The following is a 24,434-nucleotide window of genomic DNA, read 5'->3' as shown; positions in this document are numbered from 1 at the left end:
AACTTTTAAATAATTTACTTTATGAAGGTAGAAGGAGGGTATATTTACCCCTGATTAATTGGTTTCCACATTATTAAGACTTTCATTTAACAAAAGCTTTTTAATTCAACCTTGCCACGAAGCCTTGTTAGATGCCAGGGTGTTTGAGTTCTTAGGGAACTACACTAAGTACATAATATTGTCTTCAGATTGACAGGTTTTAAGCTATAGACAGACTTATACAATTGGTTATGTCAATATCTTTAAGTTATTTATAATCTATGGAATGGCACGGTTTTTTTGAGCCCATATCATATTCAACCAATATTTGCCCTTTAAAGGAGGAGCTTGCCCACCTGCCCCCCAAAATACTGGGGCTTTGGAGGCCTAACACAAGTGTTTTGAGCTCGCCTGATTTTTGCCAAACTTTGTTCCTATTTGGCAGGAAAGTTTGAGGTCAGAGGCTGATTTTGCAGCGCCTCATATATGGTGGGAGAAAAAAGAAAAGCCTAGTGTCAGGGCTTTTCTTATCAGGTTAGCCTTAATGCGCAATAAATGTATTAATTACACTAAAAATTTTCTTTTTTCAGCCCTTGAAAAATATATCAACCAGCAGGATTTTGACTAAGCTAAGGCTAAGCAAGTGAGGGAGAGGCTGCGCTCCTTAATCACCCAGGAGACAATGGGCTACGTCCTACAGACCATGGACATGGTGGAGAAGGAGAAAGTGTCCCTTTTTCATCTGAGCAGAGCCATTAAAAACCACGCAGCTAACTCCCTCTCCTGACTAAAAATTGGAGGGGTTGAGGTTGAGGACACTGCAGTGATACAGGAGGAGGTCATTTTCCTCCCTCTTCAATGGCCATCACAGGTCATCTACTGTGGGAGGGAAGCCCGTTGATTCCAGTGTCCTCTTTGAGCCTTATCTTAATCATTTCACTGAAGGGCTAGTGGCTTTAGATGAAAGCCAAGCCAAGGCTCTTGAAGGTCCAGTGATATTGGATGAGCTGGCTTTGGCATTGGATTCTTGTCCTGATGGCAGGAGTCCAGGTAATGTTGGGTTGCCATATGAAATCTACAAGGCAACTCATCATTTTATTGGTGACAAATTAGTGCAGATTTTTAATAGTCAATTAAATGATTTAAGTTTAAAGGGCGAATATAGGTTCGATATGATATGAGCTTATATCAAAGGTGCCATTACATACTTTTAGAATATCTATGCCAAATTTAAAAATTCAAAAAAATCCATAAGTAGATTTTGCAATTTTCTGATTCAATTGAACATATAATAAATGAGATTGCCGACAAATCGTTTATTTTAGCCCTTTACAAGACTTTTTTTTTGACTATTTTGCTTAAGTTTGATTGACTATTACATTGGCACGCACCTTAAAAGATAATTTAAATGTTTATTATTTTAGATTAAATACTATTTTATTTCATTTTTAAAAAGCATAAAAATAATTTGCGTAGAAGGGCGTCAGGACTATTGCCTAGGGTAAATAATACGTCTTAAAGTTTATTTTCTGTACAGAGATCTTTGATTAATTCATGATGATATAAACAACCCTTAATTACGCATTTTCAACACACACACACACGGCCACAAAAAAACAGGGATTTGAAATCATTCTTCCTCCAAGAAAATTTTATTGATTATTTATTTTTTATTTTTTACATTATTTGATGTTTTTTTAACTTTTAAATATTTTACTTTATATATTTTGTATGAAGGTAGAAGGAGGGTATATTTACCCCTGATTAATTCCCGAAACCCTTTTCTCATTTATTTGTACTGCAAAATAACAACAGTATTTAGGCAAACTCTACACGCATCCTGTTGTGAATATTGGTATTTGAATATGTTAAGGAACCACTCCTCTGACGTCACAAATTAGCCCAATTGGCTAGGTTTTTAGCTATAACGGCCTTATCCAATGGAATATCTTTATTTGCTTGAGTTATTCATAATGTATATACTTGCACCTTTGATATAAGCTCATATCATATCCAACCTATATTCGCCCTTTAAGTCACAAGGAGTTACAAAACTCTTAAATAAATTAGATAAAAGGTGTCCATCAATAAAGCAAGTGCATCTTTTAACTTTATGTAATTCAGACTACAAAATTTGTCTAAAATTTTAAATGCCAGATTAAAGGAAGCCTGCAAGAAATACCACGCTTTGACTACTGAAAGACTGCCACAAGTAGACCCATTACCCCAAATTTTAAGCCTTCAGCTTCTATAACAAAATAGTTCTAGGCATTTTAAAATAACATTTTATATACAAAGAAAATTTTGAAAGAATTTCAATGCTAATGTTAGAAATCTAAGTTTCTGACAAAGATAAAGTCATAATTTTGTGTCTAGGCGACGTAATTTAATATCATTTTTTTCTTTTATAAGCATTGTAAATCTTTCAAAATTTTCATTGTACATAAAATGCTATTTTGAAATGCCTAGAACTTTTTTGTTATTGAAGCTGAAGGCTTTAAATTTCGGGTATTGGGTCTACTTGTGGCAGTCTTTAAGCAGTTAAAGTGTGGTATTTCTTGCAGGCGTCCTTTAATCTCAAGTTAAAAGATCTCAAAAATACTGATCCTAATTGGTTGCACTTTCCAGGGAAGCAATGTAAAAGCCATCAGTAGATTAAGACTATTTTCTCAAGTGCTCATGGAGGCCTCCAGGGGCGTAGCCACTAAATTATATGTTTATATCAATCACTGATTTTGTAAGCTAATATTAAACTGAAAAATATAACTTTTTAAGGAATAAAATACTTTATATACATTTGGATTTGATCCATAATAATTCGTTTCTATAAAATGATAAAACATTTATGGATATTTAAGTTTTAGAAAAATTTACAGGGTATCAATTATTCAACCCTTTACATTTATGTCATACTCTACATTCACCAAACAAATGACATATATCCAACTAGGGAGAGATTAAAGAGGTGCAGACAGCATTTGATAGGCTTCTGTCCACAATGTCCTAGGACATTGGAGACAGCTGTTTATTTAATTGCTGAATGCTCCTCTATTCTCCATATTTGGATATGTGTTAAAAATTTATTAATAAGAAATGACATAATTACATCAATTTTGGTTGATGATCAATTGTTTTTGTTTTTTGATTTAGACGTGGAGAGAAATAAGATTAAACTTTATCTTTTCATTATTTAGAAATACATTTTATTTGTGTATCTTAACAAAAAAAATTTGAAGATCTTGCTTTAAATTTTTCTTTTCAACACTTCCTATACCCTAATTTAAGGGGGCAGCCTTTTTTCTTTTACAGTCCAATATCAACTGCAATCATGGGGTTTAGAAGCAATTTTTTTCTACCCTGGGAGAGGTAGCACATACTTTATGCAATAAAAGAGCGTAGCAATGGTTTATCGATAAATGGCAAAGTATAGGCAGTGTAAAGTGGCAGCTCAATTGCTGACTAGATTTGCAAATTACCAACAACACCAACTGGTATCCAATTCTTTAAGGTCTAGTTTAATTTTCACAAATATTTACAAATTTGTTTGGCCGAGCTGGGGGCCTTTCCAAACCCAAGACCCTAGAGGGTTGTAAACAAACAAAATAGTTTGACTTTTAAATACTAATTTTATTCTACAGAAACTATTAAACCAGTTAAGATATAATGTGCTAACATAATTATAATTTTATCATCATAAGTAGACTATAATTTTTAAAGATATTTTGAGTACAAAGAAAATTTTTTTTGGAAAACCAATGACCCTGTAGCAGTGTAGGTTTACTGTAGAAAGTAAACACGAAACCTTATCTAATTTTTTATGATGACTGACAGACCAACATTTAAAGTAGATTACATACTTGATGCTTAGAACAATGGGAAAAAAATAGATTTATGCTGTATTTCCAAAAATAAAATTGAAAATCGGACCATAAACACAAAACATATGTTTAAAAATGTGAAAAATACAAAATTTCCAAAGCCTCAAAAACTGTATTTTCTGACTCAGAATTCATTATTCATAATTCAAATTCGTAATCTGAATCTGAATCTGAATCTGAATCATGATCTTGTTCACCTGACAAATATAAATCTGAACTATCCATGTCCAGGTTGAAGCCCAAATCATCTTCTACTTCATTAATCAGAGACTAAGCCACCTTTGTTCTGCAAGGCTTCTTCACCATCTTCTTGTATAGTGTCTTCATCAGCTAGTTCACTTTCAGTTATCCTTCTTTCAAGCTGCACAAGTTCCTCAAGATCTTCTTCTTAGTATGATGCATCATCAATTTCCTTGACAATCTCCGCCTGTCTTTTGAACCTGGTTTGGTGTTTTTGTATGACTTCTTCTTTCAGTTTCTTGCTTTGTTCTCTTTGAGCAGCAGTCAATCCCTGAATTGTAGTCTTCTTTCTTCTGTGTAGTACTCCAGGAATTTTACTTTGCAGCAGTTATTCCATTTTCTTGTTGGCGCTTCATGTACTTGTCTAGCTCTTGGGGGCCCAAACCTTTTATTTTATTTTTTAATGTACATCTTTGGATGGCCATTTTCTTCTAAGACCACTTTCCTGTTGATGTTTTCATTGTAACTCATAGCCGCACAGCAAATTTATGCAGTCATACCCCTTTGTCTCAAAAATGTTTTCTTGCTGGAATATTTGCATATGATGCTATTTACAGTTTCTACGAGGCCTGTGTGTTTAAAGTTAGTCGCTTTCTTCAGGAATTCCAATAGTCTTGGGTTATTCAATATAATTGTAAGTTTCTGCACACCTGCTGAATTGGGACTCAAATATTTCTTGTTGTGTGTGTCATATTCTGGTCCATGGGCACATCTGACTTTTGTGTTATTTGGAAAACTGTGTACACCACTGATATGGAAGGGGTTAAAATGCAGAATCTCAATCAACTTGTCATAATCCCCTTCTGCATGACTGAGCCAATACCATATGTAGTTTTTGATGGATTCTCTCAATTCCACCAAATCATGAACTTCTCTTACTAGCTTCATTATGATCTTTACTATGTGCCAATGTCATACTCATGTTCAACAGGCATGAAATTCTCCTTTGCAATGTCTTCAATGACTTTGAACATTGAAGAAAAATGGTCTGTGACAACTCTTGTGCATCTCAATCCAGATGAAATCAAATCTTCCAGAACAACCTTTGCTGCTATGGGCTCCAGAGCTGCACTTCCTTTTCCAGTCTTTTTCTCAATCAAGTGGAACCCAATCACAAGGTTTGTACGATTGTCAATGACTATATAGCAATGCCATAAAGCATTGAAGCCGATGGAGTCAAATCTGCCATCTCTGCACACTTCAATTGGTGATCCAATTTGCATTGAAAAGTCTCTTACAACTTTCTATGTTCCTTTATACACATCTATTATAGCTGGATACAAATATTGTTGCTCCATGCAACTGATAGATGTAGCTGATAAGACTCATAGGTTAATACCTTGTGCAAAATCAAGCAACTGTTTTGTAGGTATACCATTTAACTTGGCTTCACTGATGAATGACAAATCTGCTTTACTTACATTACCAAGCACTTTCTTATTTGACTCCCACTCATATGATTTTTTGCATTGATCACAGTAACTTGTTATCCGAATGTATAGTCCATGAATTACACTTTATATGTTGTCAGGGAGAATCCGAGCTCTGCAATTTAATACTCTACAAACTTCAAAAAGGGAGAGTAGGGATGCTTTGTTAACTATTGTTCTTTTTGTAGCTTTTTCGAGAATATCATCCAATATTTCATCGTCAAAAGATTCTTCCTGACTTGGACGCCAATTTGGATCTTCTTTCCTCTTCTTTTTAAAATTAAACATTTTGAAATCTTTTAGTGAAGTGAATCAAGCAAATATAGCTTGGTCAGATGTTAACAACTGGTCATTATTTGCCCAAGGTTTTAAGTACTGTACATTTTGATAGGTGTGTCTTTCATTAATTCAGTGTATGCCTGACCTCAGTTCACCCCTTGAAAATGACTGATGGCACTGCAATCTTTTTTGTTTCTTTTATGTTACCAATACCTATACATGTATGTATTGTATACTTTTAACCTATACTTTAATTTTCAAATAGAATGGTTCCATTCACAACATGACCAAATGTGGTTTTTCATTATTGTTGGACCTCTGACTTCTTAGATCTACATTGGCATTTTAGTAGCTAATTTATTGTTGATAAGTACAATTTGTTTTTGTTAGAATTCACCTATTATATAGATGGCCCACTTCCCTGCCAGTAGAATGTACCCAATGATCGGGCAGAGGCAGATCTATGGCTGAGACTTGAACAGGCTGGCGAGAGGTGCATGGCTTACTGGGGACACCATCCAATATTTTTTGGAATTGGTCTGTGCCCTAGTTGGGTATGTTATCCTGTCGGTGACCCCTAAAATGGTGGGTCCACGTATTACGTGCATGACAAATATCTCGAGTTTTTTCCGTCTTAATTTCTTACGACTTTTATACAGTTTTGTATTGTGGGAGGTGTAGTTACACAAATTAGTTGGGGGGAAAGTACAAAGTTTATACTGAGTTAACACTTTAAGGACAATAGGGATGAAAAGTAGAAAATGTTATTTATGAAATAAAAAAATTATATTTGAATGTTGTATATTAAATAATGTATATCATAAATTAATTTTGAAATGGTATATAGAAAAGTAAAATCTTTAAAGGTTTAAATATAGATGTAACAAACAATATGATTCAAACGGCAGATTTAAAAAACTTTCAAAATTTCAACAATTGGACATGAGGGAAGTTAAAGACTTGAAATCTGATTTCTTTTAAAGCTGAGTAATAATTATTTAACGCATCGTATTATAGACAGCTTTCCTCGGATATTAAAAATGAAAAATTATCAGATTAAAGCCCTGGAGGCCCTCCACAGTGCAGTGGTGAGGTAAAGTTTAGTAGCCCCGCTGAGTTAGGGCCCCCTGCACGGGTAAGGTTAGGTTAAACAAGGTAAGGGCTCTCCTCCACAGGGATTAGTTTAGGTAAAATTAAGTAGCTCCACAGGGTTAGGGCCTCCTCCAGAGATTGAGTTACGTTTAGTTAGGTTAGTTTAGATGAAATTGAGTAGCCCCATAGGGTCAGGGCCTCCCACAGGGTTCAGATTAGGTTAAACAAGGTTAAATTAAATTAGGTTAGGTTATATTGAGTTGTCCCGCTGAAATAGGGCCCTCCACATGGGTTGGGTTAGGTTAGGTTAGGCTATGTTAAGTTAGTTTAGGTAATGTTAAGTACCCTTGAAGGGTTAGCACATCCATAATGGTTAGGTTATGATAGATTAAGTCAGATTAGGTTAGGCTAAGCTAGGCTAGGTTATGTTAGGTAATATTGAGTAGACCCGTTATGTTAGGGGTTAGGATAGAGTTAGGTAGGGTAGGTTTAGTAAGATAATCTTGGGTAACCCTGCAGGGTTAGAGCTGCCTCCAGGAGTCAGGCTATTTTAGATTCAATTAGGTAAGGTTAGGCTAGTTTAATTAATATTAAGTATCCCAAAAGGGTTAGGGTCCCCTGCATTGGTTAGTTTAGGTTAAGTTAGGTTTATTTAGATAGGAATAGATAATATAGAGTAGCTTCGCAGGATTAGGGCTCCCTGCAGGGTTTAGGTAAGGTTAGGTAAGGTCAGATAATATTGAGTAGCCTAATGGGTTTGAAACCTCCGCAGGGGTTAGATTCACTTTGGCTCAGTAAAATTAGGTTAGGTTAGGTTTAGTTATGTTAGTTATAACAGAAACCCTCCAGGATTTGCCCCCCTTCCCAGGGGTTAGGTTAGGTTAGGTTGAGTTAGATTAGTTTAGGAAATATTAAATAATCCTGACAGGGTTAAGGCCCTCCAGAGAGGTTAGGAACGGTTAATATTATTGGATATAAATTTGTGCATATACAGTAAATTATAATAACATTATGATTTTATGAAAACATTCATAAACAACATCTATATAAATGCAAAGATCTGAAGTGGTAGGTCAAACGCACATCAACATTTGTAGAGTGTAAAACTGCTTAAATATAGGATACTGTTTAAGGACATACTTACATTTTTAGGACTTAATTATAGAGAAGCTTCGGCTAAAACAATGTACAATGTTGTCTTAGGAATCATTATTTCAATTATCGCCAACTATCGCAAAAAAAAATTTAAAATCAACATGTTTGAAATGGACATACAGAAATTCTAGTAACATTTACTTATGCTTCCTAAATCGTATTTGACTTATATAGGAATCAACATACAAAATTATTTAATTGATAAGAAAAAATATCTAAATTAACAAAAAGAGCTAACCGTCACGGCCGGACAGACAGACTGATCGATCGACCATAATTATAGAGAAGCTTCACTTTAAAAATTTCCGAATTAATTATTTTCAATTTATTTGTAATTTAGAGTGTTTGCGGTGTTCTTTGCTCAACTAGTCCCTTTGAGGAAACCATAATTTTTCCATAAAAATTTAGCCATCTTTATTATATAGCAGTTAAAATCTTTAGCTTTTTCAAATACCAATTCTTACAGACGAACACATTAAAATTTTGAGTTATAGAGTAGTTCTTCTACTAAAAAAATTATTTGGTACAACTAATTTGTCTTAACTAAAGCATTTGTTTAAAGTCAAAAATATATAACAACATTCATTTTGTATGTTTACTCACTGAGAACTATCGCCAAAATTTCAAAGAATTTAATTAAACGAAAAAATCTAAAAATTATTATTGATTAATATAATCTCGAACGGTTGTTATTAAATTATCTTTTAAAATTAAATTTCTTTTTTCTTTTAAAAAATCAATACAACAATGTACCTAATAACATTGTGTACTATTATCAATTTGAATGTAGAATAATAGAGGCGTTTCAAGGGGGGCGTACCAAAAAGTGGTTAATTCACCACCATTAATTAAACAGTTTTGAGAATAAAAATATAAAAAATATTGATTTTTTATACATGTATCATATTTTATTTCTGATTATCTTTCATTTCAACAGTAACGGGTGACTTTAGCTTAGGCGTCAATTTATTCGCAGAATATAAAATGTGTTCACTTTAAAGTAAAACGAGGATGACAACATCCATAAAATCAAAGCTCTAAAATCAGAAGGAAGGACAGTCAAACAATAAATTACGAACATTAATTTCCAAGTCTAAACAAAATTGTACATACATTTTTTGTAAAATTGCATAAATATAGGAATCAGTAAAAGGACATACTTTCATATTTAGGATTTGATTATAGAGATGCTTTGCTTATAATACTTTAACTTATTTTCCTAGGAATCATTATTCCAAAAACCAGATAAAAAGGATAAACAGCATCTTTTAATGGAGTTACTGACTTTCTGATAAATAATATAGAGTTGCTACGCTTTCTTATTCGTACAAAACTGTTCTAAATTGTGCCTAACTGTCATAGGAATCATTATGAAAAATTCAAAATTGATAGGACAATTCTAAAATGTCGATTTTAATTATTATTTCATACAAAAAATTTTGTCAAAAAAGTTACAAATCAGCATGTTTTAACCCTTAACAGTCGGGCCCCTTGCCGCACCTTAATCAGTCGGGGGGGGGGCGTTCAACGCCCCCCCTTATTATCTCAGTTCCTATTAGAGCTAGAGGGCTAAATTTTTTTGTGCAAGTCCCCTGTGTTATGATGAATTTCCGACCTTAAGTAAGTCAAAGTCAATTTTTGCTTCCTTCACCCTTTTATTTAACAACCTTTGTTTTTAGGTCCTTTTTTACTTAAAAATTTTAAACGGTTGTAATTTTTTTATTTTTGAAGCTAGAAGAAAATTTGTTTGCAGAAAATGTTTATTTTTATGTAAATTTTATATTTGAAATATCAAAACATAAATTTCAGCGACAGCAGCTATATTTGGCAGCTGCCAGCCGCCGCAGTCGGCGGTCGGCGGGAAAACGGCGGCGGATCTTTATGAAATTTTAATACATTATGTAGACATGTAAGAAAAGCTTAAGTTTAAAGTTTGAAGTCTCTAAGTCAAAAATTGCGGCCACAGGAGCCTTTTAAAGATTTCTGGAGACCTGGAGGATCAGGACCTGCAGGATCATACCTGGAACCTGAAATTGACTTGAACACCTGTATTTAATATGAGGATGTACTACTAAAGGATATTTTAGTATTTTGGTAAGATAAAATGCTTTGTTTAATTAAAAAAAATATTTTTGTTCTTTAACTGGATGACTCTGCCAGGTTTGCTGGCATCCTGTGCCCGCCAGGATGGAGATATTCAAAAAATTCCAACTCTCAGTTATGTGTCAGACCCACACTTAAAAAGTCAAGCAGTATGGGCTCTTTATCTTTCACACACAGAAAATGAGATAGAAAAAACCGGATGGGGGGGCGTTCAACGCCCCCCCCCCCCTCCGACCGTTAAGGGTTAAATGAACGTACAGACTTTCTTGGTAGAGTTGCTACACTTTCTAATTCGTATGGACGGACGTACAGGCGGGGGGACCGATCAAAATTATAGAAAGGCTTTTTTTTAAATGTTTGCAGGAACAAATTGAGCTGAAAAATGAATCTTTTATTTGTTTGCAATTTACTCTATAATTTAAAATGTCTTTTAGTCCGTCTAAAAGAGTGTTTGTTTTATAAAGAATTTCTGTATTTCCTACCCTTTTAGTATCGAAGCTACTCTATAATTCAAAATGTCCGTATTTCAGTTGGAGACAAAGTGGGGGGAACGTGATTTTCTCGGCTCCTATGACAGATAGAAGGCTGAAACTTTTTGTCAACATTCCCAACACTAACGAGCATAATAATCTTAACACATTCATAGCGGTCGGACTGCTTTTTAGCAGGTTTTAGGCTATATTTGTATTTTTCAAATTTTTCACCATAACTTTGGTGTTTATGGTCCGATTTTCAAATCTTTTTTAGTTATTGATATCTAAATTAAATCCAGCATATAATTTACTTTGGCCGTTGGTATGTCAATCATTATAGAAAATAAAATAAGGTTTTGTGTTTATTTTTTCCAGTGAATCTTTTCTTGATTTTAAAGATTACTCTTTCATTCTATTTGTATGTATTCCCATCCACGATTTTTGTGCCACGCTACTTATGGATGGTGTCATCCTTGTTAGGCCCTTTTTAAAGATTTTAAGCTGCTGTAGTTTTCTTTATTTTTGAGGGTAGAAGAGCAATTTTTCCAAAAAAAAAGTTTATTTTGTATTAGAATTCTCAAAATATAAACTTCAGTGGTGTACTTGGAAGCTGTCTGCCACTGCAGTTAGCGGTTGGTGGGAAAATAGCGGCAGATTTTTATGACATTTTAATATGTCATATTAACATGTTAGTTTAAGCTTGGAGTTTAAAAATAAAATTATCTTAGTCTAAAAGTGCTTTCATAGGAGCCATTTAAAGTTTTATGCAGGTCATACCCAAACCCTGAAAATGACTTTAAACCCTATATTTTAAATTGATATGGACTACTATAGGATCTTTTAATATATTGGTAATGTAAAAAGCTTTGTTTAAGTAAAAAAAAATATTTTTGTTCTTCACCTGCATGATCCTGCCTTGTTTGTTCGCATCCTGTAACCCCAAGGATGGAGATGTGGACTCTCACACATAAAATTAGAAAACACCTGAGGAACTCTAAAACAATGGTTTCCTAATAGTTTATTTGTTTGTTTTATCAAGGTAACGACTTACGGTCGGAAATTTTTTAACAACCAGGGAATATGCACACAACCTTCTTGCTGTAATAGAGGATGATATAAAAGGTTAAAGGAAGCGTTCAATGCCCGTCCCCCTCCTCCCCACTCAAAAAAGGAAGGGGTAAAGCTACCTACAACTGCCATTGTTTTCAAAAATGATTATATGAATGGTGTCAAGAAGTTTCAGGTGTCTATCTTGAATAGTAGCTGAGAAAATCACCTTTCCCCTACTCCATTTATGACAAAGTTAAGTATAGATGGACATTTTGGAAATAGAGTAGCTTCGCTACTAAAAAAAAGTGTCATGACATCCTAGAAGTAACTCGAATTTTACATTAGTTTCATACGAAGTTGTCTGCGATGTCATCGCTAATTTTTAAAATCAAATTGATATTTTTGTTATACAAAATTAAATTTCTTGATAATTTTAATTGCTTTTTAATACAGAATGTATATATTCTAAATATAAATTAATTTTGTTTCTACTAAGGCGTTGCAAAATTTTAAGTTCGCCAAAATTGAGATATGCCAGAGAGCCGGACCCACCATTTTAGGATTCACCATCCTGTCCCCAGCATAGTTTTCTACACCTGGAAAATCAGTGGAGGCAATTATCCAGTCCCACTGGGCAGAGATAAGTAGGATAAAGCCAGGTACACAATTTGTTAGTTTTTTTTTCTCACTCTACTAATGCTCAGCTATTCTATATCATTGGCTTTACCTGTCAAATTGCAGTCCAATTGCAACCTTCTTATTCAACCTAATAACCACTACCTCACTAAATTCCATAGTCCTGCATCCCCAAACATTAAGGAAAACATATTCTGGCAATTATTCACTGCATGATAGACTCGAAATAAAGTATTACCAAACTTTACCAATAAACTGTAAACAAATATGATAAATATACAAGCAAAATAACAAGTTAATGTTGAGATTCAATTCCTTCTCGTTCCTTCTTAAGCATAAAATGAATTTGAAAATTTTTAACATAAACTTTAATATCCTTATCAGGATGTTGATTTTATATGTCGTCTTTATGACAGGTGAAGATGTTATGAATATATTTCTTAAATTATGTATATAAAAAAATATTGTACGGTAATATCAAATTAAATTAAAAATAATTTATTTTTTTTTGTTTTTTTTTGTACCAGAATCATCCCTGCAATGAAAGAAGAAAAAAAATTGTTTTGTTATACATAGCAGACTAAATGTATTATGATAACATACAACGTCTCTCTGTGAGTTCATATTTATAATATTGATTTTTATAAATGAATTAATGAAAAAATATTTGTTTGAAATTTGACTAAATGTCATATTGTATAATTTACTTAATTCTTAACAGTCGGGCCCCTTGCCGCATCTTTATCGGTCGGGGGTGAGGGGGTGGTGTTCGACGCCCCCTCCCCTATTATCTGAGCCGCTATTAGAGCTAGAGGTCTTAAAATATCTGTGTATGTCCCCTGTTTGATAATAAATTTCCGACTATAAGTGAGTCAAAGTAAATTTTCGCTTTCTTCATCCTTTTATTTAACAACCTTTGTTTTTAGGTCCTTTTTTACTTAAATATTACTAACGGCTGCCTTTATTTTATTTTTTATTAATATTTTATTTTCTACTGAGAGCTACAATTGAATTTTCATCAGAGCATATTTAAATAAATTTGTATCTACAAATAACTTTCTTCTTTAATTATAGTTAAGTAGTTAAGTGCTGCTACTCTATAATTACAATCTTCTTTAAAAAGACTGTTAATGTTTATGATAATTCATATTAGATTTCAGCAATGTGAAGCTGCTTTGTTTGGGAGTGAGGGGGTGTTTGAGCTAATACTATTCAGAATCAAATCTTTAGTGGTGAAGCTACTCTATAATTCACTTTTTCTGTGTGTTAGTTAGTCCGTAACACTAAGGGGAAAATGTAATTTTCTTAGGTCTTATTGGAGACAGCTGAAATATTCAGTGAAGATTCTTTTGACATTTATTCTTTACAATGCCTTTTTGTCTGTCTGTTGGTCATGCTTCAAAAGACATATTACATATTCTCTCCTCTCATTTGTATTTGTTAAGAAAACTTAACATCTGCTCTCACTTTGTGCATTTGACCATTACAAGATTTTTTGTGCTTTGCTACTAATGGTTGTTGTCATAAATGTTTTATTTTGACAATGATCAAAGTATAACCCAATAAATTTTAGCATGTTAGTTTGTTCTGAAATTTTTGCTAGGGGGTACTTTCATGAATAAAAATATATCACAAATTCAGTTTGTCAAAAATATTAATAAGGAGAATGTTCATAAAAAAATAATACTAAAATTTTTGTTCTGATCCCACAATATAAGTTTCAAGTTAGTGTGAAACTGCATTTTGATACTCCGTGCATCATTTTACCCACAAACCTGTCGCATAACTCTTTTTTTAATTTGAATCCCAAAAAAGCTTGGGTGTCTTTGATTTTTATCCTTATATAACAGTAACATGATGTCTATTTATCTATTTGTCTCAAAGGATCTCACTAACTGCTAGACAGATATGGTTTTTCTTTACATTAAAGCTTTATATACATATGTCCTGGCCATGTTTATAACTATTTTGGGAAAGGGTACCTCCACAATATAAAAATTGCTCCTAACAAAAAATAACCCTCTAAAATTTTTGAAAAAATATGATCTTAAGTGTAGTTGCGACTCTCCACCCCCCCCCCCCCCTCCCTCCCCTTCCTATCCCCAAGTGTCCCTAGAGGATTTAAGGGTACGTAGCTAGTCCTTATATGGAAATAACGGGATGTATGTATATCTGTCTCTAGGAAAGGAACTCGGTATCCGCTGAACAGATGTGGTCCTTGTTTTTTTTGTAAAACTTAAATTAAAAAAATAGAGGAGATTAAATTCTAGTGCCCATAATGATTGCTGGGGGCGTAGCGTTTTTAGCATGGCAAGCATCGTTTTAGAATTAAAAAGAAAATAAATGTTTCAGTTAATAACAACCCAACAAATAATGTCTATAGCAATTTGATCAGCTGATTGGTTTTAATACTAGATGTTTTTTTAAGTAGCGCAGCTACTCTAAATCTAGGAAATAAATCTAATTTTGCTTAGAATTTACTTTTAGGTGTTATAAACATTGTAAATTGAAGATTTTATTTTGATAATTAACATTTTACAACAATACCCTCTATAAACTGTGGGGAAGTTTGATAAAATTACGTTTATTTTGCAAGCTTTTTTGAAAATACTTCATTATTTTTATAATTCTGACAAAATAGATTTTCTGTTTAAGTAAATAACATGGCCACAAAAAGGTTTAAGCAGTTATTGAAATATTTTATTACCATTCTTGCTAATTAAATAATCGTTAACTATGTTTAATTTGCATTTTTTTAAAAGACAAGAAAAATATTCTACTTAAATGCTACTTTTATGAAGTTATCTTAAACCTTTTCCAAAAGTTTGTTTTATAAAAATATTTTATTTTCCATTGATTTTATTGATTATATAGGTTAAAAATATCAAAAGTATTTTTTAAAGGCTATAGATTAATTTTGATTAATTCCGATTTTTAATTTTTTAAATTTTTTTCAAATCTGAAAGAATATGCCTGTCTTTTTAAAGAATAGATTATATAAAAAAAACTAAATTAAACATATTCAGGCTATCAAAAAGTTAAAAATATTTTTTTTTTACTATTAAATCGCTAATTTTTAAAATCATTAGATTTTAAGCTTATTTTGCATGGAAACACACTTTTTCAGTCATTTCTTCTCAACAATGGATCTTAAATGATTATTACTGAAAACTTTTATGAAAATGTTATTAACCAAAACTCCAAATAAAGGAAATAATTGCCGTTTGCGAAAATGTGTGCAAAAAGTTGCCAATATCTCGTTAGAAGGGACTTAATGGATTTTAATTTTTACTGCTTACGACTTAGTGGACTATAAACTATTAGAAAAGTATCACTTCAAGGTGGAATTTTAAGGGTCAACTTTTTTTCTTTAAAAATTCGCAGTGTATTCCCCACAAGTATCCCAACAGCAGGACATACCACTGGAGTATGGTGTAATATGTTGATCAAGAGGATGGCTTTTAATTTGACAGTATTGGGGATGCCAAGAGCTTGGAGAGTGCTAAGACAGCAATCAGCACTCTGAGCTGGATCTTTAAAAGCGTAGCCGTTGCCGTAGTCATAGTCAGAGTTACAGCCACCAACCTAATAGTGATCTTTAAATCATATTAACCACGCGTTGCCGTGGCCACAAAAAAAATACGATCTTTAAATCATATTGGCAACGCGTAGTCGTAGTTGTAGTCGTAGTCGTAGTCGTGGTTGGACACGCTAAAAGAAGCTACAAACCGTTAGTGTGGCTAAAGCGTTGCTAAAGCCACAAAGACAGCTACTTTTGATAATTTTAATGTAAAACCATTGAAAACGTAAATTATAATTGTTAAATGAATGTATAAATAATTGTACGGGCATGGAATATTTTATTTTAAAACTATCATAAAAATATTTTAATTGTGGTTTTTATAAATAATAAAATAAAAGTAAATTATAAATATATAAGTATGGGTATTGGGTAATACTAATAAAGTATGTTGCCTGTGTTACATAAAGAGACAGTTTTTAGGAAATTAATATGATAAAACGACCAAGCTAATATTGCTTGATTCACTTCTACAAGAGATATAACATGTCAACAAACAACTTTAATATAACGAAATGTTCGTTGACCATCATTAATAATGCTAACAGCAGCAGCAATGATACCAATAAGAAGAAACCATATGACCGCAAAAAAGAAGAAAATAGAAAATACCAACAAAAGACTGTGAAGACATTCAAACATGAAGAAAAGATGGAGACTGAACCTGGACCATCAACTAAATCTTGATAAAATATAAAAGTTTTTTTTTTGTTCTTTTATTAAATAAATATTTTTTTATAAAAAAAAAAAAAAAAAAAAAATATGATAAAACTATAAATATACTAAAATTAAATTAAATTCTTTTGGGGATTTATTACTGCAATATTATTGATATGGTTGGAATATGATTACATTTTTTAAATTTTAGTAATCGAATGTATTTCTTTATTTATATAATATTTATTGGACTCTCCCTTTGTCTTGTGTGTAGTGGCTGTCTGTCCAGCCGTGCTGGGCAATTGGCCGGGCATGCAATGTCGTGCTTTGCTGTGCTCCGGCACAATAAAGGCCATACCAGCCATAGTACCAACTACATTGGATCTTGCCCTTAATAATATGTAAATATTACAAACATTTAAAATGTGTTATTAAAATAATAATTTTGTATAAAATATAATTTCATTTCTTTGATGAAAATAATTTATTTTTAGGTGGGCCATAAAAGATTTTAGATATCCATAATTCTAGGATAGCCGGCATTGCACTTCTGTAAAATCATTTAAAAATCCATGTTTTATTAGCAGCACTGTGGCGACGACTACGGCTACAGCTACAGCTACGGTTACGGCAACGCCAATAGCTACACATTTAAAGATCCAGCTTTGGTCTCAAACCTGAAACAGGTGGGTTACCACCCTCAGGTAACTGTAACCCATGCACCTTTGAAGAGAGCACGACAGCCTGAGATGGATGGATGCAATTGTGGAGTCTATGTGTGGGCACTTGTAAATGACCACCCACTTGACTTTGACCCTGCCAACATTGAGAATTTGGATGGAGATCTTTGGTGTGCTGGCCCGAAACATGAGCCCCCCCCTTGAGATGGGGCCCCAACCAGTTGATTTTTTTTTGCAGGTTTCAGGGACCGGTGGCAGTGAAGGAGACAGATGTTGTAGAGGGCACTAGACTGGGACTGACAAGGCAGACTGCAGACATCAGTTGGGCAACACCTGGTGCCCCACCCATTATCTTGGTATTAGGTCAATCATTAAAATTATTTCAAAATTAATCAATATTTATTTCAATTATTCTCCCAGGTTTTTAATTGTCTAACCTTTGTCTGTCTTAAATTTATTAGTGAATATTGTTATATTAACATATGCCTACCTAATCTATACATTGTTTTTTTATTTTCTTTTTTTAGGCTAGGATGTTTTATTATTATTACGTAATTTATTGGTTTTTAATTAGTTAAGTAACATAAGATCACAAATACAAATTGTTGAAAATATAAAATTAGAAAATTATTTACAAATACTACATAAAATTTACTTTCAGTATATCATGTGATTTGTCTTCTTTGACTACTTGGATTATTTAAGCTTTTGTTTTATGTGAGTGAGGGCAATAGCGTCTATTTTTTATAAACTTGTGGATCTTATTTAATTTCTTTCTTCGACTGGACTGGCTGCTCTCAAATTAGGATGGAGTTACCTAGCAGAAGTATTTTTCTACCAAAATACCTAGCATTAAATAAAGATTTGTGAACAGGTCCATCTGATGGAAGTATCACTCATCCAAAGGTATTTGTGACATAATTTTAATTGAGGTTGGGTGTAATACATTCCACAAACTGTGCAGCACTGTGTTTGGGCGGCCTAGTTGCCTGTTGCCTCTGAAAACCTGTCACAAATACCTTGCTACAATCACACAGAGAACCCGCCTCATTTACCATAACTGGCAGGGCGGGTATAGCCACAACACCCGCACCAAATTTCTGAGAGGCAGATAAAAAGCTTTAAATGGGCAGAACTTAAAGATTGCCTGAGCCTGACCTGTCACCTACATCTCAGCTTATATATTAACAAAAAGCTGTGTGAATAAGATTAAGCTAGATGTGCTATAACCCACTGGGAAGGGGACAATCACTGGCAACACAGTTAAGTTCAGGCCTTTTAATGCCCAGGAAGAAAAAAAAAGAAAAATATGTATTCATGCCACTATATACTATGTGATAGGTGTGACAGGAGGCATACAATGGCAGAAGCTACCAGGTTTAATTTTAAAACGTGGCTGTGCTGGTACTCCAGCAGGAATTATAGTTGTTCAAAACTGCCTGACTCAACTCTGAGGGTTGGGAGGCAGCCACATGACTACCTAGACCCGAAGGTATGTGTTCATCAGCTAAGATAAGCATTTCTGGTGATGGCAAGGTTGGGGTGGTCAGGTATGATGAATTTTGGGGTTGTTGGAAAGCAGCAACTTGTACTGCTGCTGTGCTAGGTTGATACCCAGATTTTTAGGATTTTTATATTTAAATAGTTATAATTTATTTTTAATCACCCATTATCTTTATTTGGAATTAGTTCAGCCATAAAAATTATATTAAAATTATTTTAAGTGTAGTGAAGATTCTTATGTTTCTTGGTGTGTTAGATAAATTCCTAGATTTTAAAGATTTTTAGATTTAGATAGTCATAATTTTTTGTTAATCACCCATTATCTTTTTTGGTATTAGTTCAATCATAAAAATTAAATTAAAATTAATCAATATTTCAAATATTCTCCCTCTTTTAATTTTAAAAAATGCCATTTCCTTTTTTTCTCAGATCTCGTTTTTTTTTCACCATATACACTCAAATTAAAGGCCCTATTCTTTTTCTAATTCAAAGAGCTAACTCAAAAGTCTACATACATACCCTAGGAGAGGTATTTTTTTCTTCATTTTAATTCAAAAGTGATCACTAGTTGCAAACTTAAAATTAAACATGGCGAGTGTATGCATGCAGTTTAACTGGGCAGGCCCGAGCAAACACCCTAGAGTTTTGTTTGCTGCTGGTCTGGAGGATAGTCTAAATCTCCTTCCCCTGGGGGGGCCAGACTATTGCAGTCTTTTTGTTATTGGTCCTGCCACACTGTGGGCTACAATTGATTCAAGACAAAAGTAAGTGCCAAGCCCTGGGACCTATGTAGGGTGAAAATATACATAAATCCTTGATGATTCCATGTGGAGACAAAATATTTTAGCGGGGTCTTTTGGTTTTTTTTCAATTTAAAGTTCTGAAAAAAAATTGAAAAAAATATGAAAACCTTGAATAAAAAACAAACAAAATTGATTTGTAATATTTTTTTTTATTTAAAGATACAAACAACTTATATAAATACTATAAGCTTTAAAAAAATCACAATTTTCAAATTTAGACTTTCAATATAAAGATTTGTAGAAAAAACCTAACAACAAATTCTAACATATTTCTGATCAACATAGCAATAAAACGTCTTTTGCAAAATCTTTATCATCAAAAATAAATAACACTTACTAAAGACTTTTTTTCATTTAAACTTATACTTTTCACATTATTTAACTTTAAAGATTGATTTTTTTTATAAGAAAGGTTGCGTGATTTTTTTTATTTATAATTAATTGCCTAATTTTGAGATTCAGATAAAAAACTTTACTACTTTATATTAATGGATAATCTTCTAGCAGCGGCTACGCCTCTAGAGGCATATGAGGCCCTTGGGTTGGGGGGGAAGTCGAACCTCCCTTACAATTACAGTTTTTTTAATGAATAAGTCAAAAACATTTATTTTGGAGAGTTAATTCTCTTGGAATAGTGGTGGTACCCTTTCTTAAAATAGTTATAAACCTTACCAGGACATATGAAAAGCTACCATGTAAAGGAGAACCATAGTTCACAAAGACTCACAAGAACCTGTTACTTTATTATAAAGATACATATATACACAGAAACTCTACAATCAGAGTATGTCTGTTTGTTCATCCGTCTGTATAAAAACAATACAGAATATATTTATTTTGCTATAGCGGCTACGCCCTTAGAGGCCTTTAGGGGCACTTAAGAGGTGAAGAAGGGGTTGAATTCAACAACTATATTTTTATTTTAGGCTTAAAAAGAAAAAGGTTTTTTTGTGTGTTGTGGTCCTTTTTTAAGGGGCGATTTCTCTTCTCTTTCTCAAAAAAAGTTATAAACCTTCCAAGGACTAATGAGAAGCTACATAGTAAAGTAAAAAAAGAACCATATTAGTTCTTAAGCATCAGAAAGATGGACAAACAGACATCAATCTATTTTGTATCATAAATAGTGCTTTAAAGCAGGGAGAGAAATATCATCTGGAAAAAAAAAAATTTCCTATCGTTTAAAAGTTATATCCCTATATAAAAAAGATAGGATGTCCGTGTGTTTTTTTCTGTCTGTGCCTAAAGTTCTTGCTAACCGCTGGACCAATTTGGTTCTTCTTTATTGACCTATCTTTTAGACTGATAATAGGATCAACATATTAAGGAGTAGTTTAGTGTCTATTAATCCTTATATAAAAGTAACAGTTTCTGTGTCTGTCTGTTTGTGTGTGTGTGTGTGTGTGTGTGTGAGTGTGAGGGTGTCTGTCGGTAACGAAGATTTTTTGTAACCGCTTAACTGATATAGTTCTTCTTGGTTCAAGTTTTTCATGGTCCTGAGAAGTTTTGAGTTTAGAAAAAATTAGTTCCTACCCAACATTTAAAAAAAACTTTTTCTTTTACATACTAAAACTGAAAGTAGGGAAGGGGCCAACTTCCCCCCACTTATCAAGGGCCCCTAGATGCCTCTAAGGGCAAAACCGCTAGTGATAAAATAATTTTTATCTTGAATTATGATTAAATTGTTCTTTTTCCATTTAATAAAATATAATTGTAATTATCAACCTCAAAGAATATCCAGAATTAGGTAATTGGATTTAACAAGGGAAAAAGACAACATCCATAATTAGTGAAGCTCTTAAGTTTAAAAGAATACAAATAAAGAAACTAGCTAGTCCCCATAGTTTAATATAGGAATTTGTTATTCGTTGGCTTAACTACTTAGGGGACCTGTTGCGATTTTTGTTTGGTTGGATTATTAAATTAAGTGCCCAACATTTCAACCATTAACTGAAACATACAGAAGGGTTATCCATGTATCATATTTGGGAATGTAAATCAATTTAGCGGTCATTGTCTTATCCCTTTAGATCCCTGAATAGTAATTAACAATGATCAATGGTTCTTTTTTTTCCATGTAGCTTCTCATTGGTTCTTGGAAGGTTTATAACTTATTTTGGGAGGGTACCTCCACCATCCTAGGAGAAATCAACCCCTAAAAAAGGACCCCATTTCACACACAAAAAATAACTTTTTCTTTTTAAGTCTAAAATAAAAATCTAGTTGTAGAATTCAACCACTTCTTCCCTTCTCAAGTGCCCCTAAAGGCCTCTAGGGGCGTAGCCGCTAGTACCAAATAAATATATTCTCTAATGTTTTTATACAGACAGATGAACAAACAGACATACTCTGATTGTAGAGTTTTTGTGTATATGTATCTTTATAATAAAGTAACACGTTCTATGTGAGTCTTTGTGCACCAAGGGATCTCACTAACCACTGAACCAATATGGTTCTCCTTTACATGGTAGCTTCTTATATGTCCTGGTAAGGTTTATTACTATTTTGGGGAAGAGTACCATCACTATCCCAAGAGAATTAACTCTCCAAAATAAATGTTATAAACTTTTTCATTAAAAAAAAATGTAATTGTAAGGGGGGGTTCATCTTCCCCCCCAACCTAAGGGTCCCTATATGCCTCTAGAGGCGTAGACGCTGCTAGTAGAGTAGACAATGATATAAAACAGTAAGGTTTTTTATCTGAATCTCCAAATTAGGCAATTAATTATGAATAAAAAAATCACGCAACCTTTCTTTTTAAAAAAATCAATCTTTAAAGTTAATTAATGTGAAAAGTATAAGTTTAAATGAAAAAAAGTCTTTAGTAAGTGCTATTTATTTTTGATGATAAAGATTTTGCAAAAGACGTTTTATTGCTATGTTGATCAGAAATATGTTAGAATTTGTTGTTAGGTTTTTTCTACAAATCTTTATATTGAAAGTCTAAATTTGAAAATTGTGATTTTTTTAAAGCTTATAGTAAGTTGTTTGTATCTTTAAATAAAAAAAAATATTAAAAATTATTTTTTGTTTGTTTTTTATTAAAGATTTTCATATTTTTTTCAATTTTTTTTCAGAACTTTAAATTGAAAAAAAACTAAAAGACCCCGCTAAAATATTTTGTCTCCACATGGAATCATCAAGGATTTATGTATATTTTCACCCTACATAGGTCCCAGGGCTCGGCACTTACTTTTGTCTTGATTCAATTGTAGCCCACAGTGGCCAGGAAGTATGAGGATGAAACCGTACACATGCTCTCTTTATTTTGGTTTAAGTTTGTTTACTGTAAACCCCCATTTGTACTATTATGTGATTACTCTTGTAAATATAAATTCTAATGAGTATTACTTTGTTAAATTACTAGGGGCTTCGCCCCATGTGGTAATGGAAAGTCAACCCTCCAGAATAATTTTATAGTTATATTTTCAAAAAAGTTATTCTTTGCCGAATTACTCTTTGGTAAAATTAAACCCAGGTTGTGCGCCGTATATCTCGAACGGGGTGAGCATAAGCGAGTACCCTGTATGCGGCGCAAGCTCTGATAGTCCCACTGATTGGACCACATATACACAAAAATTGAAAACTCTACTCTGTAAATTTTATTTAATACCTATAATTGCAACAACTTTAAAGATGTCAATTTTTAAAAGTTACAAAAAGCCCAAAAAAAATTTTTGGTGAAATTTTTTTTTTTTTTTTGGGGGGGGGGGATTCATGGGGGCTTCGCCCCATGATGCAGTGGGGTTCCCCCAACCCAATTACTGGTTTTTGTTTACAAAAATAAAAATAAAATAAAAATTTGGAAATAGGGATTTTTTTATTTAAATGCACAAAAATTTCAATTCGTAAAAATTAAACCCAGGTTGTTCACCGTATATCTCGAACGGGGTGAGCATAAGCGAGTACCCTGTATGCGGCGCAAGCTCTGATAGTCCCACTGATTGGACCACATATACACAAAAATTGAAAACTCTACTTTTTATTTATTTAATTTGAAAACTCTACTCTGTAAATTTTATTTAATACCTATAATTGCAACAACTTTAAAGATGTCAATTTTTAAAAGTTACAAAAAGCCCAAAAAAAATTTTTGGTGAAATTTTTTTTTTTTTTTTTTTGGGGGGGGGGGATTCATGGGGGCTTCGCCCCATGATGCAGTGGGGTTCCCCCAAACCAATTACTGGTTTTTGTTTACAAAAATAAAAATAAAATAAAAATTTGGAAATAGGGATTTTTTTATTTTTAGGGGGGTTGGGGTGTCCCACCCTCCTAGAAAATAGCCTAAAACCACCAGAGGACCAGTAGGTATATTCCCAGAAGAGTACAGCCCAATTTGTTCAGCAGTTACTGAGATTTTACAAAAAATGTAAAAAAAAAATTTTGGGGGGGGTGGTTATTTTAGTTTTTTGGGGGGTTGGGGGTGTCCCACCCCCCAGGAAAATAGCTTAAAACCATCACAGGACCAGTAGATATAATCCCTGAAGAGGAGAGCCCAATCGGTTCAGCGGTTACTGAGATCTTAAGCTTCAGACTGACAGACAGACGGACAGACATCAAGCTACTTTATATAATAGGATAATGATTATAACTTTGTAAATACAAATTCTAATGATTGTAACTTATGTAAATATAAATTCTAATTATCATCAATGTGTTGATTTTTTAATATTCCTTGCACTGATTCACTCAGATTATGATTATTGGATATCTTTGCTGAGCGGGTTGAAAATTACAATGTATATTTCCATCGGACCTTTAATTTTTCTCAATATGGATGTTTTTACAAGATGCATTTTAGCTCCCATCTCATTGCAGGAAGGGGAAAAGAGATGGGGGAGAAGAGATAGGGGTGAAAAGTTGGGGGAAGGGATAGGTATTAGATGGCCCATAATCAAG

The 24,434-nt window shown here is 33.1% G+C and overlaps 1 protein-coding gene across 1 annotated transcript in view; it reads left to right on the top strand.

Annotated features, from left to right (window-relative positions):
• The first annotated feature begins 16,342 nt into the window (after nucleotides 1-16,342).
• The window catches only part of LOC145330289 (sodium-dependent phosphate transport protein 1-like), a 48,698-nt gene continuing 40,606 nt past the window's right edge, over nucleotides 16,343-24,434 (top strand). The window contains exon 1 of the mRNA XM_080174929.1: nucleotides 16,343-16,376. The gene's annotated coding sequence lies outside the window, so the exon portion shown is untranslated. The remainder of the gene's footprint in view (nucleotides 16,377-24,434) is intronic.

This window comes from Acartia tonsa, chromosome 10, assembly GCF_053477335.1.
Source record: "Acartia tonsa isolate MP-2025a chromosome 10, ASM5347733v1, whole genome shotgun sequence".
NCBI lineage: Eukaryota > Metazoa > Arthropoda > Copepoda > Calanoida > Acartiidae > Acartia > Acartia tonsa.
This window is presented reverse-complemented; position numbering and strand designations above follow the sequence as displayed.